Source organism: Micropterus dolomieu, linkage group LG22 (genome assembly GCF_021292245.1).
Source record: "Micropterus dolomieu isolate WLL.071019.BEF.003 ecotype Adirondacks linkage group LG22, ASM2129224v1, whole genome shotgun sequence".
Classification (NCBI taxonomy): domain Eukaryota; kingdom Metazoa; phylum Chordata; class Actinopteri; order Centrarchiformes; family Centrarchidae; genus Micropterus; species Micropterus dolomieu.
In genome coordinates, this window is record NC_060171.1 from 3,073,503 (window position 1) to 3,088,821 (window position 15,319).

The 15,319-nt window shown below is 41.4% G+C and overlaps 1 long non-coding RNA gene across 1 annotated transcript; it reads right to left on the reverse strand.

The window, feature by feature from the left end:
- Positions 1-5,408: 5,408 nt before the first annotated feature.
- Positions 5,409-7,883, reverse strand: LOC123962396. The gene is made up of 3 exons (XR_006822919.1): positions 7,389-7,883; positions 7,020-7,188; positions 5,409-5,459 (listed from the first exon to the last, which is right to left on the reverse strand). It is a non-coding gene; the product is annotated as an uncharacterized LOC123962396 (long non-coding RNA).
- Between the last annotated feature and the right edge of the window lie 7,436 nt (positions 7,884-15,319).

Consider the following 15,319-nt stretch of genomic DNA (forward strand, 5'->3'; position numbering starts at 1 on the left):
ACACAATGTTTGAGTCTAACCAGGGCTTAAAGCAAGAAATTTTTATGTGCCTGAAATGTGTTCAGGGTTTACTACAAAGATGGAGGGTAGGGGGCAAGAGCTTAACTCTGTGTTGAAAACTGACGGGGACATAGGGGCTCAGATTTGTGATTCAAATGAATTAAATCAAACACTTATTAAACATTTGTTCTACCTGCTCCGTCTCCGCCGACAGAGATTAGCAAACAGACGAGAATGGGAACAGATGAGCGCCACATAGAGCGAGAGTAAAAGATTTAGTCCAAAACGCATTATTATAACAATAAACACACACGGACTGCTATTGCGTCGCTTTATATTAGCCTAACTACAGCTAGCATGTAAACAAAAAAACGCGTCTACACCACATGTTGACCTTTTGAGTGACACCTGAGTTGACCTAATAGAAACTTCCATGCCCTGTCCATGGGCTACAATAAGCAATGAGCGTCCACGTAGCCAGGAAGTGCCAGTCTCCTTTCTTTCGTGTGTACACAGAGCCACCAATTGTGCAGAGGAAGACTGGCGCTTCACACGCACACACAAACACACATAACACACGACAGTTAAAAAATATGAAAGAATATTTTCCACAGACATATTTATATATTGTCGAATACAAAAACGCCTCACATTGGAATTTTAACCATGTGCTTATTAAAAAAAAATCCAGCACGCTGACTCATTAATATGAAATATATCCCCAGGACATATTTCACATTGTGACAAAGTGGGTTTGCTCATCACTTGTCCCGTACAGGTCATTATCTACATCACACTATATTAGTTTATGTAAGTGTTTATGGCTTTTGTAAAAGTGCACCACTTACTATTGTTGTTTGTGTTTGCATTTTGTTACAGTCTACAGCCAAGCATATGATAAGTTGAAGTAAACACACAGTCATAAGTTAGTTTCAGTTAAATTTTATTAGGTTGCAAGTTTAAACATGTTAATATTTACAATTGTTTGTTCCTTTGTTCAGTTCCACCATGCAGGACAATTGTTTGGGGAGGGGGGTCCTTCTTCTTTTGTGGCATCCAAAATGTTGCATTACCGCCACCTACTGGATGATTTAGTTTTCCCAGTGCAATAAATTCAGTGCCCACCAAAAGTACTCCTATTCAGTGTATTGTTTGTTCTATGTCTCAGACTCAATGGTCTGAGATGGTGTAAATCCTTCCCTCAGCGTAGTGGCTATTTCTTCTCCTGATATGTCTGCAATGTCCAAGAATCTCCTTGCCGCATCCAACACCATCTTGATCCTCTCTGACTTGCTCTTGATTTCCACAGCACAATTAACCACCATAGCAATAATCGATTCTCATGCAGATCATATTCAGCAGATGACAAACTGTCTTCTGCTCTGATTTTACTCACTTTTATTTATTTTATTTTTTCCAGACATTGTGCTGACCCCGGCATGGTGAGTAAATGTTCCTGCTCCTCTTCACACTCCTCTCTTTCACAATTGTTCTTCCCACATCTCCTGACTCCTCTACATACTGCAGCCACATGTCCATACTCCTGACAACAGAAGCACCTTAATGGAGCTCTTTCATAAGGCCTCACCCTGTAACATCCAGCAGGTTTTTCTCAACAAAACAGCAGAATCTCTGCCAAACCCTGGTGAGTACACAGCCCTACAAAGCCAAAATGCTCTGACTCAGTATTTGGTCAAAGTTTAGTTCAAAACACAATCTGACTGTTTTACATCTGTTTTACCAGATAAAAGATTTGATGTCAGAGATTTGTGTTAGTGTTGAAACAGTAAATATTATCAGCTGTACTTGTTTGGCAGAGACTCTGCTATGTTGTTAAGTCAGCTTAACTTTTCTTTTGGTGAGAAACAGACTTGTCTTGACTGCAGGTCTGCTGTGTGACTAAAGTTTAGCTTCATTTTGAGGAACATGAAATTCAAACATGCTTTTCCAGAAACAAATACCAGGCTAATAGGCTAATATTCCACGGTTAACTTACGCAAACTCGCCACAGTCTGTTTAGCCGATGACTCAGTAGTCCAGAAAAGTCCCAACATATATCCACCAAGAGAGTTTCTTTGTTGAATTCGTCTCGCAAGCATAACACAGAACCCACTAAACGCCGACCGCTTCACCTGTTGCACTCCAGAGTTCCCCCCAAAATGTCACTTCCCACAAACCTATCCGGTGGCAAAACAATAATGAAGAAAAAAAAATACATAAAGGAAAGTCCTTCTAACAATCCGTGATTACACCACAGGCTTCTCATATACAGTTGCTTTTTTACACGTGATGGAAAAACCAATACACACAAAGCATGTTTACCATCACATTAAAAGCTGTACCTGAAGGCAGAATGGGTGACTATTACAATGTAACCTACAGCAGGAGCTGCCACATAGGACACAATGACTTTTGGTACTTTTTGATACTTCTAGTATCTTCAACAAAGTCCAGCTGCCCTTGATTTTAACTTTCCTTTATTTCATCCTTGTTGTCCTCAGAGTGTGGATATGTCTGCTGCCAGCTGTCTGCTGACTGAAGATCAGTTTCTGTGCTCCATCTGTCTGGATGTGTTCACTGATCCAGTCAGCATCAGCTGATCGACCCTGTGGAGAACCTGGAAGGCAGGATGTGTACGAAGCACGATAAACTGCTGGAGCTGTTCTGTAAGACCGACCAGATGTGTGTCTGCATGCTCTGCACTGTTTTAGACCACAAGACACATGATGTTGTTCCTCTGAAAGAAGAATATGAAGGAAAGAAGGCCGAGCTGGGAAAGACAGAGGCTGAAACTCAGCAGATGATCCAGAAGAGACGACTGAAGATTCAGGAGATCAAACGCTCAGTGGAGCTCAGTAAGGAAGATGCAGACAGAGAGATAGCAGGTGGTGTTCAGGTCTTCAGCGCTCTGAAGGAGTCTGTTGAGAGAAGCCAGGCCGAGCTCATCGACACGATCAAAGAGAAGCAGAGAGAGACAGAGAAACAGGCTGAAGGCTTCATCAAAGAGCTGGAACAGGAAATCTCTGAGCTGAAGAAGAGAAGCTCTGAGGTGGAGCAGCTCTCAGGCTCTGAAGACCACCTCCACCTCCTCCAAAGCCTCCCGTCCCTGAACGCTGCACAATTTTTCTAATGTCGTCTGATTTATTCTAATAACTGCATTACCTGCCTTCAACACTTTTAAATCATCAGAAAAACAACGTCCTCAGAAAGAAGAAGCATTTACACGTTCCTTAAATTTCTGGCTGCCAAATTCTAAACTGTTTATATTCTGATCATTGTTTCTATAAGAAGTGTTGCATACTGGCCCAAATTACTGAGGAGCAGTTTATAAATGAGACAAAAGTCTTTTGTTTTTCTCTCTTTTTTCTTTTTAAATGTGTCTGATTAAGTTATTTTGTTTTTGATTGGTATCAAAGCTGAAAAACAGCTGATGGTGTTTCTAATGACACCAAATCATGTGATTAAAAACACCATCAGCTGTTCTCAGACGTGACTCGAGCTGACGAGCTCCAATCCCCCATCACATCTGAGACAGTCTGCAGTGGAAGATAATGTGGTGTTATTTAAGGTTTGGCGCTGTGAGGCCACAGTGTCATCCACTCTACCACTGTGCCACCAATAAACAGCCAATCAATCATCAAACTTCCTCATTACCAGTCTGAGGAGGAGAACCTCGATGTCACACTTCCTCAGTTTGTCTGAGTGACAGTCGAGACAAGTCTCTCTTGAATGCACCGCAGGTCTGCTGTCACTCAGATGAATGTTTCATTTAATTTTGATGAATTTAAACTGTCGTGCTTTTCTAGCACTGCTTGACCTCTTTCTGCTCTGCAGGTGAGGTTCTGTTGCCCCTCAGCTTTTGTTATTTTGGCTCTAGATGAATTTAGTTTGGAGCATAGTAGGCTTGTAAGGGCACCTTGTGGTTAGTGAAGACTTTTCATTTAGTTTCATTGTAACCTACAGAATGAGTTGCCACTGACACAAATGCTCTTTGGGGGTCTTGTAGCTTTAGTGATGTTGTTGACAAAACTCTGAAACAGATCTTGTACAGGATGCTGAAATGAATAAACCTGATATAAGCCTTGTTCCGTATTGAACTGATAGGGGACAAGCCTTTGTACTGTATTTTTAAGAATAAATTCATTGCAAGTCTATGGGAGAGAAATATTACATTAGAGGTTAGAGTCTAACTATTAAGACAAGGTGATTTGAATGAGATGGAAGGAAATCCTCCTGCTTCGTTTCATTCATTTTATTAAACCTGAGATGAGGAAAACTCTTGGTTATCCAAATCCTACATCAGTAACTACTGGGGCTTCAACAGATCACAAAAATCACAGTTTGAATCATAATGTGGTTTTGAGCCACTGATCGGATAATTTTCCAGATCAGCCAAAAAAAAAAAAGTTTGGGTTAAATTCAAACTTCCTCTATAGTCACCAGTGTGTGGTCTCACTCAATGTCCCGCCCACAGCACTAACTGATTGGTTGCATCTGAAGGGGGCAACACTGGACTGTGACTGGATGAGAGATGGCAGAAGAAAGTGGCAGATCAGAAAGGGAGTTAGCAGAGATGGAAGTAGGTGGTGGGAGTTATGAAGAGTCAGCGGAATATAGTTGGGAAAAATAAATGTAATAAAGAGCCAAAAATCAGATGAGCAGCGGTAACAGAAAGGGAGAGGTTGTCAAGGAAATTATTAAACTTGTGAAAGAGGAGGGCTTCTTTCAGCGGTTGAAATACAGCACAGCTAACTAAATCCATAAGTAAGGAAATACAGGAGGTAATGAGTGGTAAAATATTGAGAAATGGATCATTTCTAATTATATTAGTAAGGATGGAGGACAACAAGGGAGGGCAATCAGAATGAATAAAATAATTGGCAGGAAAGTGAAAGATGTTCTTTGACTAGTGACGGCAAATCTTTCAGGGGGGTTGTCACAGAGATTCCAGTAAATGTATCAGCAGATGATGTTAAAGAAAATGTAACAAATGCAAAGGTGAGTGAGGCAAACTGAAATGGGATTAAAGTTTTTCTGTTTTGGTCACATTTGTTGAACAAAGACTGGTTGTTCCTCCACCACTCACACCTCGCAGTGTGCAAGGGAAAGCAAATGATGAAACATGAATCAGACAGTGACAGGCAGGACTTGAATATTTAATTGTTCAGCCTTTGCATTAAAAATAATTTATATAAAAATAAAAAACAAACACTAACACAGATTTACCTCTATTCAATTCAGCTTTATTGGCATGAATGTCAAACAAAAATAAAATACAAAAGAACAATTCATTTCATACAGGTAATTAAATAAAAAATAAATATAACAGTAAAAGTGTGTGTGTATGTGTGTTAAAATAAAATGAAAGATATTTAAAAACAATGTATAAATATAATAAAATAACCCTGCGATGGACTGGCGACCTGTCCGGGGTGTACCCCGCCTTTCGCCGATGTCAGCTGGGATTGGGATGGATGGATAATAAAATAGTAAGTTTGTGTGAGTGTATGTGTTAAAACATATTAAAAATAGAAATAAATATAAAAAATATAAATGTGTGTGTCATACGTCAGTAGTATGTAGAAGTAATTTTATGTTTAGGATCAATAAATAATAAACACTATATTAATAAACAAAAACAAATAATCAGTATAAAAAAAATAAAGAAATCAAGTATCAAATGTAAAAACTAACAAACAAAAAACTAAACTGTATCACCAGACTGATACTGAAACTATTTACATGAGTGCAGGAGTTAAATAAACTATTAATCTCCTATACTTTCAAACTTCTACAATTTAAAAATGGTCAGTGTACTCATGTGTTTATTCATTATTCTATTTTTGGAAGTGAAATGAAAAACCAAAAACAAGTGGTATTTGATTTTCCTAAAATCTGTAGTCACTAATTGAATGAAAAGTAGAATTTTATTATAATTTAGGATTTAAAAAAAACATATTGACCCCTTTCTTGTTTCTATGTATCAAATGAATATTAATTTGGATAATTTCAAATTCACAATCCATTTTTACTCCAAGGTTTGTTACAACAGACTTAACATAAGGTTGCAAAGTGCTTAGAAATGACCTAATAGTGTGTTTGGAATGATTTCCGCAGTGTTTACACTTAAGAAAAAGCATGTTTCCTCTCGAGGCACTGGGTAATATGGGTGTGTCTTTGGAGGCCTGAGGAAATAGTTACTAGTTAAATGCTTTATAAAATCCGAATAGTAGATCATCATTCATGAATATGTCTGTTACATACTCTTTCAAGTATTCTTGATGTCCAGTGTTTCTACCTTCATTTAAACAATTAGATTTTGTTATGGCATTTTCACACAATGTTGGCAGAATTAGCCTGTTTTCAAATAGGTGATTTTACACTCAATGTATTTTAAGCTCCAAAATGACTTTGCATATAGGCTATACATAATAATCTGAGGATTCAGCAGAAAAAAACACTAATGCCATTTTGTTAACTTTTGATTTGATACAAATTATAGTTGGATCTTTAATGTGCACAGTGTTGAGTTTATTCTGTGTATAGGGTTAGTTAAATAGATCGGACTGTAGATAACAGAAAACATGAGGAAGTGGAAATATTATTTGACTTTTTGTTTAATTAAAATACTTTTAAAAGGTTAAAGCATGGCATGACGTGATTCTACTGGCTCTGTGGAGGTGCTTTCATTATTATTTGCTTGTAGGGATTTTGTGGGGGTTTTTTCTTGAATTTTAATAAGATTTGAATGAAGGAAGTAACTCTCTGGCCTGGATCTCCACTTTAAGGAATTGGGTTCCAGCCAATTATAGCTGCAGTTATGTAAGAGGATTCAGCAAAAAACAACAATAACATTCATACCATTTTGATGAGATCTATACTTGGATCTTTAGTTTGTTCTATGTACATGTAAGGGTTATTTAAACAGTTGCACTGTAGATAAGAACAGAAAACATGAGCATAAATGTTTAGTTCTCTACACATTGTAATTCAATACCAATAAAAAAAAATTACAGTACCTCTTGTTCCTTCAGAATCAAGAATTTTGTTCCCCTGTGTGTCTGTGAGGATTAACGTGTCATAGCTGCCAAGCGCATCTTGGACTTTGCTGAGTATGCGCTGCACGGTGGCCTCACTCTCCATGAAACGGATCACCACCATTCTGCTTGGTCTTAGTTTGGCATTCACCTAGAATATATCCAAAAGAGTGAAAAAATTATTCTGTGCACAACTTCATAACATTTAGCAAATATTCACCCAAAAAGTATACTAAAGAAGAGAGACAATATGGCCAGACATCTTGGAGTAAAATATAATGTGTAGCCTTGTGTTTTCAAGTTAATTTAAAACAATAAATTAAACTCAACAATAAATTAAACTCAACATACCTCTGAAAAGAGCGAGTCATCGCGGCTCTTGGAGGTGCAGAGGCAGCAGGTGAACCACCAGCAGCACTTGGCCGTGAAAAAGAGAAGCGCTGGGTGGCGCCTGCAAACGGGGGTGGTGGAGGCGCTGGCGGTGGTGCTGTGCTTGGATCTGCAGTTGCAACTTCTCCGTTAATTTCGTAATGAGCACGTGATGTTAGCTCAAAGGTGTTGAAGCTCCCCGTCGATGATGGGAATATGGCTATGTTCGACTCATCCATTAAATAAAGGCTTTGCATGATACCTACGTTGTTATTAAAAAATCAAAGTTACATTTTGCTAGCATGTAAAGTAGCCGGGCATAATAGCCATTGTAAATCTTTCAGTGTGAAAAAATCCTGAGGGAGCGAGACATAATGTCCCAGATGTGCGCAATTGGATTCAGGTCTGGGGAACCGGCAGGCCGGTCCATAGCATCAATGCCTTCCTCTTGCAGGAACTGCTGACACACTCCAGCCACATGAGGTTTAGCATTGTCTTGCATTAGGAGGAACCCAGGGCCAACTGCACCAGCATATGGTCTCACAAGGGGTCTGAAGATCTCATCTCGGTACCTAATGGCAGTCAGGCTACCTCTGGCGAGCACATGGAGGGCTGTGCGGCCCCCGAAGAAATGCCACCCCACACCACCACCAAACCCTTCAACGGCCTCCTTCACGTCTCCTGGTAGCTTCTCCTGGTAGCGCCTCCATGCTCTGGACACTACGCTGACAGACACAGCAAACCTTCTTGCCACAGCTCGCATTGATGTGCCATCCTGGATGAGCTGCACTACCTGAGCCACTTGTGTGGGTTGTAGACTCCGTCTCATGCTACCACTAGAGTGAAAGCACCGCCAGCATTCAAAAGTGACCAAAACATCAGCCAGGAAGCATAGGAACTGAGAAGCGGTCTGTGGTCACCACCTGCAGAACCACTCCTTTATTGGGGGTGTCTTACTAATTGCTTATAATTTCCACCTGTTGTCTATTCCATTTTCACAACAGCATGTGAATTTGATTGTCAATCAGTGTTGCTGCTTTAAAATTCAACAAAAGGACTACAGTATGAAACATTGTTGTGAGCTTGGCTGCTTAGTGTGATTGATACTGATTGTTGTTTGTGTTGTTTTTTTTTGTTTTTTTATCTCTATTTTTAGGAATGTGTTTTTATTAGGAATGTGTTTTTAGGTTATATTTTAACTGGGTTATTTATTTTTATTTTATTTATTTTATTGTCCTTTTAAATGCACTACAAAAGCAGCTGATGAGAAACAACTTTTCGTTTCTCTGCATATTGAAATACCAGGTGAAATGACAATAAAGTTTATCTATCTATCTATCTATCTTACACACTGCTGGCCGCCGGCACACAGTTAAGTACATTATAATATGTTGCGCTGTACTAATTTGAGGATGCATTATAAAGCCAATATTACTGAACAAACAAGCAGCAGTCAATAAAGAGTCAAATACAGTAGGCTACAATTCAATCAAGTTCATGTTCGCGGATCGCGGCCTCAACCTATTCAGTCAAAACTGTGCTGATGGTGGAGGAGTGCATAGTTCATTAGGAAAACATGTTCATTTAGCCTAAGTCTGTTTATCTTTTTAATGTAAATAATAGTAGTACTAATTACAATGAAAAAATTAAATTAATTAGTGATCCCCACAGCTGCATGATTTTACTGCTTCCATGGGAGCTCAGACCCTCCTTATGGGAGCTAAGCTCCCACAGACTCTCATGTAACTCGAACCCTGGGCTTCATCCAGCCAGAGGGATGACCGACTGTCCGCGGTGCACCAGGTCGCTCCCGCGGCCTCCTCTCCCTTTCCCAGTAGGCTCCAGCACCCGCTACCCGCTCCGACGGCAGACTTACTATGAGTTGTGTTGCCAGTGGAACAGACACACTGGACGGTCAGCGGTCGTTCCCTCTGGCTGGATGAAGTCCGATGCTCCTAATCCATGTGTCCCTGCAGCTGGAGGCTCTCCGCAGTGGCGCACAACTTTCTAAATTCTTCCATCTCAGAAAATAAAGGTCAGGTCAAAACATTGTATCCATCCATCCATCCATCTTCATCCACTTATCTGGGGTCGGGTCGCGTGGGCAGCAGCTCCAGCAGGGGAAACCAAACCTGTCTTTCCCAAGCCAAATTAACCAGCTCTGACTGGGGGATCCTGAGGCGTTCCCAGGCCGGTGTGGAGATATAATCTCTCCACCTAGTCGAGCCTGGAACACCTCCCTAGGGAAGTGTCCAGGAGGCATCCTTACCAGATGCCCAAACCACCTCAACTGGCTACTTTCGATGCAAGGAACAGCGGCTCTACTCTGAGCTCCTCGTGGATGGCTGAGCTTCTCACCCTATCTCTAAGGGAGAAACCAGCCACCCGCCAGAGGAAATCCATTTTGGCCGCTTGTACCCGCGATCTCGTTCTCTGGTCATGACCCAGCCTTCATTACCATAGGTGAGGGTAGGAACGAAAATCGACCGGTAGATCAAGAGCTTTGCCTTACGGCTCAGCTCTCTTTTCATCACAAGGGTGTGGTAAAGTGAGTGCAATACCGCCTCCGCTGCTCCGATTCTGCGGCCAATCTCCTGCTCCAGTCTCCCCTCACTCGTGAACAAGACCTCGAGGTACTTGAGCTCCTTCACTTGGGGTAAGGACTCATTCCCTATCTGGAGTTGGCACTCCACTGGTTTCCTGCTGAGAACCATGGCCTCATCCCAACCGCTTCACACTCTGCTGGGAACCGATCCAGTGCGAGCTGAAGGTCACGGACCAATTATGCAATCAGGACCACATCATCCGCAAAAAGCAGTGACGAGATGCCAAGCCCACCGAACTGCAACCCCTCCCCATCACGATTACGTCTCGATATTCTTTCCATGAATATAACAATACAGGATTGGTGACAAAGTGCAGCCCTGGCAAAGGCCAACCCCCACCTGGAAAGACAACTTTCTGCTGAGTACTCGGACACAGCTCTCGCTTTGCATGTACAGGGATTGGATAACACTGAGAAGGGACCCCCTCTCCCCATACTCTTGCAGCAAATCCCACAGTATCTCCCGGGGGACCCGGTCATACGCGTTCTCCAGATCTACAAAACAAAATGTAGACTGGATGGGCTTACTCCCAAGCCCACTCCAGGATCCTTGTGAGAGTAAAGAGCTGGTCAGTTTTTCCACAACCAGGATGAAAACCACATTGTTCCTCTTCAATCCGAGGTTCGACTATCGGCTGAACCCTCCTTTTCCACTGTGGAGTTGTTTGACTACCTCAGTGACTTCAATCCCCCATCAGCCTCAAGCTCTGCCTCTACTAGAGAGGGCGTGTCAGTCAGATTTAGGAGTTCCTCAAAGTGTTCCTTCCACCGCTCAATTACCTCCTCAGTTGAGGTCAACAGAGTACCATCCTTACTGTACACAGCTTGGACGGTTCCCCGCTTCCCAAAAGTCCTTCTCCATGTCTTCTCCGAACTTCTCCCACACCCGCTGCTTTCCATCTGCCAGAGCAGAGACTGCAGCCCTTCAGGCCTGTCAGTTTCTTGCAACTGCCTCCGGAGTCCTCCGAGACAACTAATCTCGGAAGGCCTCCTTCTTCAGTCGGACGGGTTCCCTGACCACCGGTGTCCACCATGGTGTTCGAGGGTTACCGCCCCTTGAGGCACCTAAGACATGGAAACCACAGCTTCCCGCTGCGGCTTCAGCAATAGAAGCTTTAAACACTGTCCACTCAGGTTCAATGTCCCCAACCCCCAAAACCTCCGCCGGGGTTGTGAGTTGAAGATCTTACAGACAGGGGCCTCCTCCAGAAGTTCCCAGTTCACGCGCACTACCCGTTTGGGCTTACCGGGTCTGTCCAGAGTCTTCTCCCACCATCAGTTGACAGCTCCGCCCCTCTCTTCACCCGATGCGGCCTCAAATCAGATGAAACGATTACAAAATTGATCATCGATCTTCGGCCTAGGGTGCTCTGGTACCACGGACACTTATGAGCATTCTCATATTTGAACATGGTGTTCATCATTGCCCACATGCATGTTTAAGTCTAGTTGCAGTACCGGAGGCTCATCTTAATTAGGCAACATTTAATCAGGCACTGTCATCGCCCAAGTGCAGGCTATCTGCTGCAGATTTATCAAGTGTAACACACAACAGCTACACAAATTGGACTCAATATGGTCCAAATATCAAAATAAATATTTTTCTACAGAAAAACAAAACAACATCTTGGTTTTTTGGTTTGAAACAAAATAATGAAAGAATGAACCATACACGGATTTAAATCCCTGTTTTCATAGACACACGAACATAAGAGTTCTTTAAAAGATGTGTTTTTTTCTTTACTATTTTCAAAATCACAGATGCCATACTGGAAAGTACTCCACTACAACTAAAAGTCCTGCATTCTTGTAAAAGTATGTCAGTATTATCAGCAAAATGTAGCCTGGTAAGAAAAGAGTATGAAAAGTAAAAGTACTCATAGTGCAGTAAAATGTTTCTGTCAGTGTTTTAATGATGTTTCTGGATTAATCTACTGCTGCATTAATGTGTAGGTATGTAGGCTATACTTTAATTGCAGAAAAAAGAGGAAACAAAAAGAACAAACTCATCTTGTTTCAGTGTCAAGTTATTTCCCAAGGAGGCAATAAAACCTCTCTTGCTCAAATCAAAGTGAAAGTTTCTCTGAGTGACAGCAGAGCTGCAGTCGAGACAAATCTCTCCATTTCTCTCTAAAGAAACATTCAACTGAATCCATCAGGTTTTTCTCAACAAAACAGCAGAATCTCTGCCAAACACTGGTGAGTACACGACGCTACAAAGCCAAAATGCACTGACTCAGTATTTGGACAAAGTTTAGTTCAAACCAGAATCTGACTGTCAAAGCAGAATCTGACTGTACAGATAAAAGATTGTGTTGATAAAGTGGAATTGGGCCCCAGAACAATAACTTCAGTTTATCTGAGTTTAACATTAGAAAATTACAGGCCATCCAGCTAAGCTAACTGATGAGACATAGATATAACTGAGCATCATCTGCATAACAATGAAAGTTTATGGAGTGTTTCCTGATAATATTGCCTGTGTCAGAGCACAGATCCTTATGGAACTCCATGACTAACTTTGGCGTGCATGGAGGACTCATTGTTAACATGTAAAAACTGAAATCTGTAATCCTCTGTAATAGGATCTGATGGTCAATGGTATCAAATGCAGCGCTAAGATCTAATAAAACCAGTACAGAGACAAGTCTGATGCAATAAGGAGGTTGTTATTAATTTTCACCAGTGATATCTCTGTGCTATGATGAGCTCTAAATCCTGACTGAAAATCCTCAAATAAACTATTGCTCTGTAGAATGTCACACAGCTGTTTGGCGACTGCTTTCTCCGGGATCTTAGAGAGAAATGGAAGGTTAGATATAGGTGTTGTGAACTCAACCAGACGCACTTCAAAGAAGGTCAGATGGTGTCAAAAGAGGGAGGGAAGTTTCCCTCCCCGAGAGTTGACCTTTTCACATGTAAAACCCAGAGACATCGCCTGGTGTTTGGTAAGGACTGAAAGAGACTCAATCAGACAATCGCTTAAGGATTGTTTATTCAAAGAGCCTTAGTGAACCTTTCTAGCCGTAAAGGTGTCACTAAAGACAGTCCACAGGACAGGAAAAGGGGCGATCTGACCCCTTCTCCCTCCCGCAGGTCACCTCCAGCCTCAACCTGACTCTTTTCTCTCCACATAACGGCTGAGCCATAAACCACCATTTCATTCTCTGATAACCGGTGCGATAAGCCAGGAATGCAGAGAAGAGAGACCATAAAAACCCCTGTTTCTCGAACCAAGCAAGGTTCCATTATAACTGTGTTTATTCTCTTTAAATAATAACCTTGCTAAGTGAGCAGCGGTGTTTGCCTCTGAGTTTAGTAAGTAATAACCCTGTTGTTATCCTTTAGTGATGTTTGAAGACTAGCAGCAATCACCATGTAATTGCATAAACAAAATTTTACTGTCACGCTTACATCTAAATTGTCTCATGAGTTAAAACCAGTAACCAGCAAGTATGCTGAGGACATGTAATCAAGCTTTGTTACGTTTTATATAACCATTATAACCTTTTTCCATAGTGTTTAGCCTTGTTTTAACTGTCTTTATCCGAATGTTTAGTAAGTATTTTTCCAAATGTCGATATTGTGGAGAGAGAGATTAAAGGGAAATACGCGCAACGTATATTTCTTTATCCCAAAAAGTTAACACCTTAGCAACGTTTGGGAGGCCATCCCCAAAATGACGTCACACTACCTAGCGGGATCAATAAAAAGGCCCTACTGTCTTTTGTTCGCTTCTTGCCTCTTCAAAAAAACTCTTCTTTTAAACTTTCTTGAAACTAAACGTATACGCTCTCTTAACTTCCTTTACTTTTGAAATTCCGATTTTTTTGTTTCGTACTTCAGACGAGCTGAGAAAGCTACGACCCTGAATTCCAAATTTCTTAGCGGGAGATTTAATTTTTGTTTATTCTATTTGGAGCTGCCTGCTTAATCTCAGCAACATTAAATAGCCTATATTCCCGAGGCCTCGTGAACCTACGGCGAATGTGTGAGTTTATTTGATTTTGTTGTTGCAACCTCATCCGACCGTTGTGAGCAACTTTGGACCAGAAACTCAGAAGCCTTCATTTATGGCCTTGAATAAATGAAACCACGGCGCCGCTATAGCGACACCAAACGAACTGAGATCAGAGCAAAAGCCTTGGCTGACAGCCCGTTGCTGCAAGCGCTTCCCACAAGAGGACTCCGGACCCAATCCACCGGTTTCAACCCAACTCGAAAACGCCACTGGGGTCAGGCCAGAAACGACTTCCCGAGCCAACCGACAGTCGAGACTCGCCACGGGACCTGTGGCAACGGTAGGGCAAAACAAACCATCCTCTGTGACTCGTTGGTGTTCTATGGGGGCTCCATCCACAGTTAATAACCCTTAGATTAGTCAAACTAAATCTGCAACCCAATTTCAGTCATTCGTTCCCTCTACAATATAAACTGAAATTCAATTGAACCTTACATATGCTACCCTGTTTTAGTACCTCCTGGTTGTCATATTAACCGTTATCCCTGTAATATCACCACATTTACCCACTATTGTACCCTCTTTTGTTAGTTAATAAATTCACCTTGAGCACAGCGATGTATGTGTGTGTGTTATTCAGAATCTACAGTCCCTATACATAGAACTTACGCTCAGATCTGAGACTGACTGATTGACCTTATGATTTCATAAATTACCAGAACTTGGTATAATTCTCAGGCTATACTCAAGGACCTAAAGCCTTGGGCGGACAAGCAAATCTTTTGCAAACCTCTTCAAATTTCGAGGTATAAATTAATATTCCCGGAAATATTAATTTTCATAACTGTATTAAAATTTTACGTAGCCGAGGTCTGCTACATAGGTCTATAGTTGGCTAAAACATCTGGATCAAGGTTTTTCAGAAGAGGTTTAATTAGAGCTACTTTAAAGTACTGTGGTACATAGCCTGTTGATAAAGATAGATTGATCATCTAGTAGAGAAGTGCTGACTAAGGGTAAAACATCTTTAAGCAGCCTAGTCGGGATGGGGTCTAAGAGTCAGGTTGATGGTTTAGATGAAGAAATTATTGAAGTTGGTTGGTAAAGATTGAGGGAAGCAAAGCAGTCTAAACATATATCTGGTTCTACAGCTGTTTCTAAGGTTCCTGAGTTAAGAGATAAGTCGGTGTCAGTTGAGGGCAGGTCTTGGTGAATTTCATTTCTAATAGTTAGAATTTTATCATTAAAGAAGCTCATGAAGTCGTAACTACTGAGAGCTATGGGAATACTTGGCTCAATAGAGCTGTGACTCTCTGTCAGCCTGGCTACAGTGCTGAAAAGAAACCT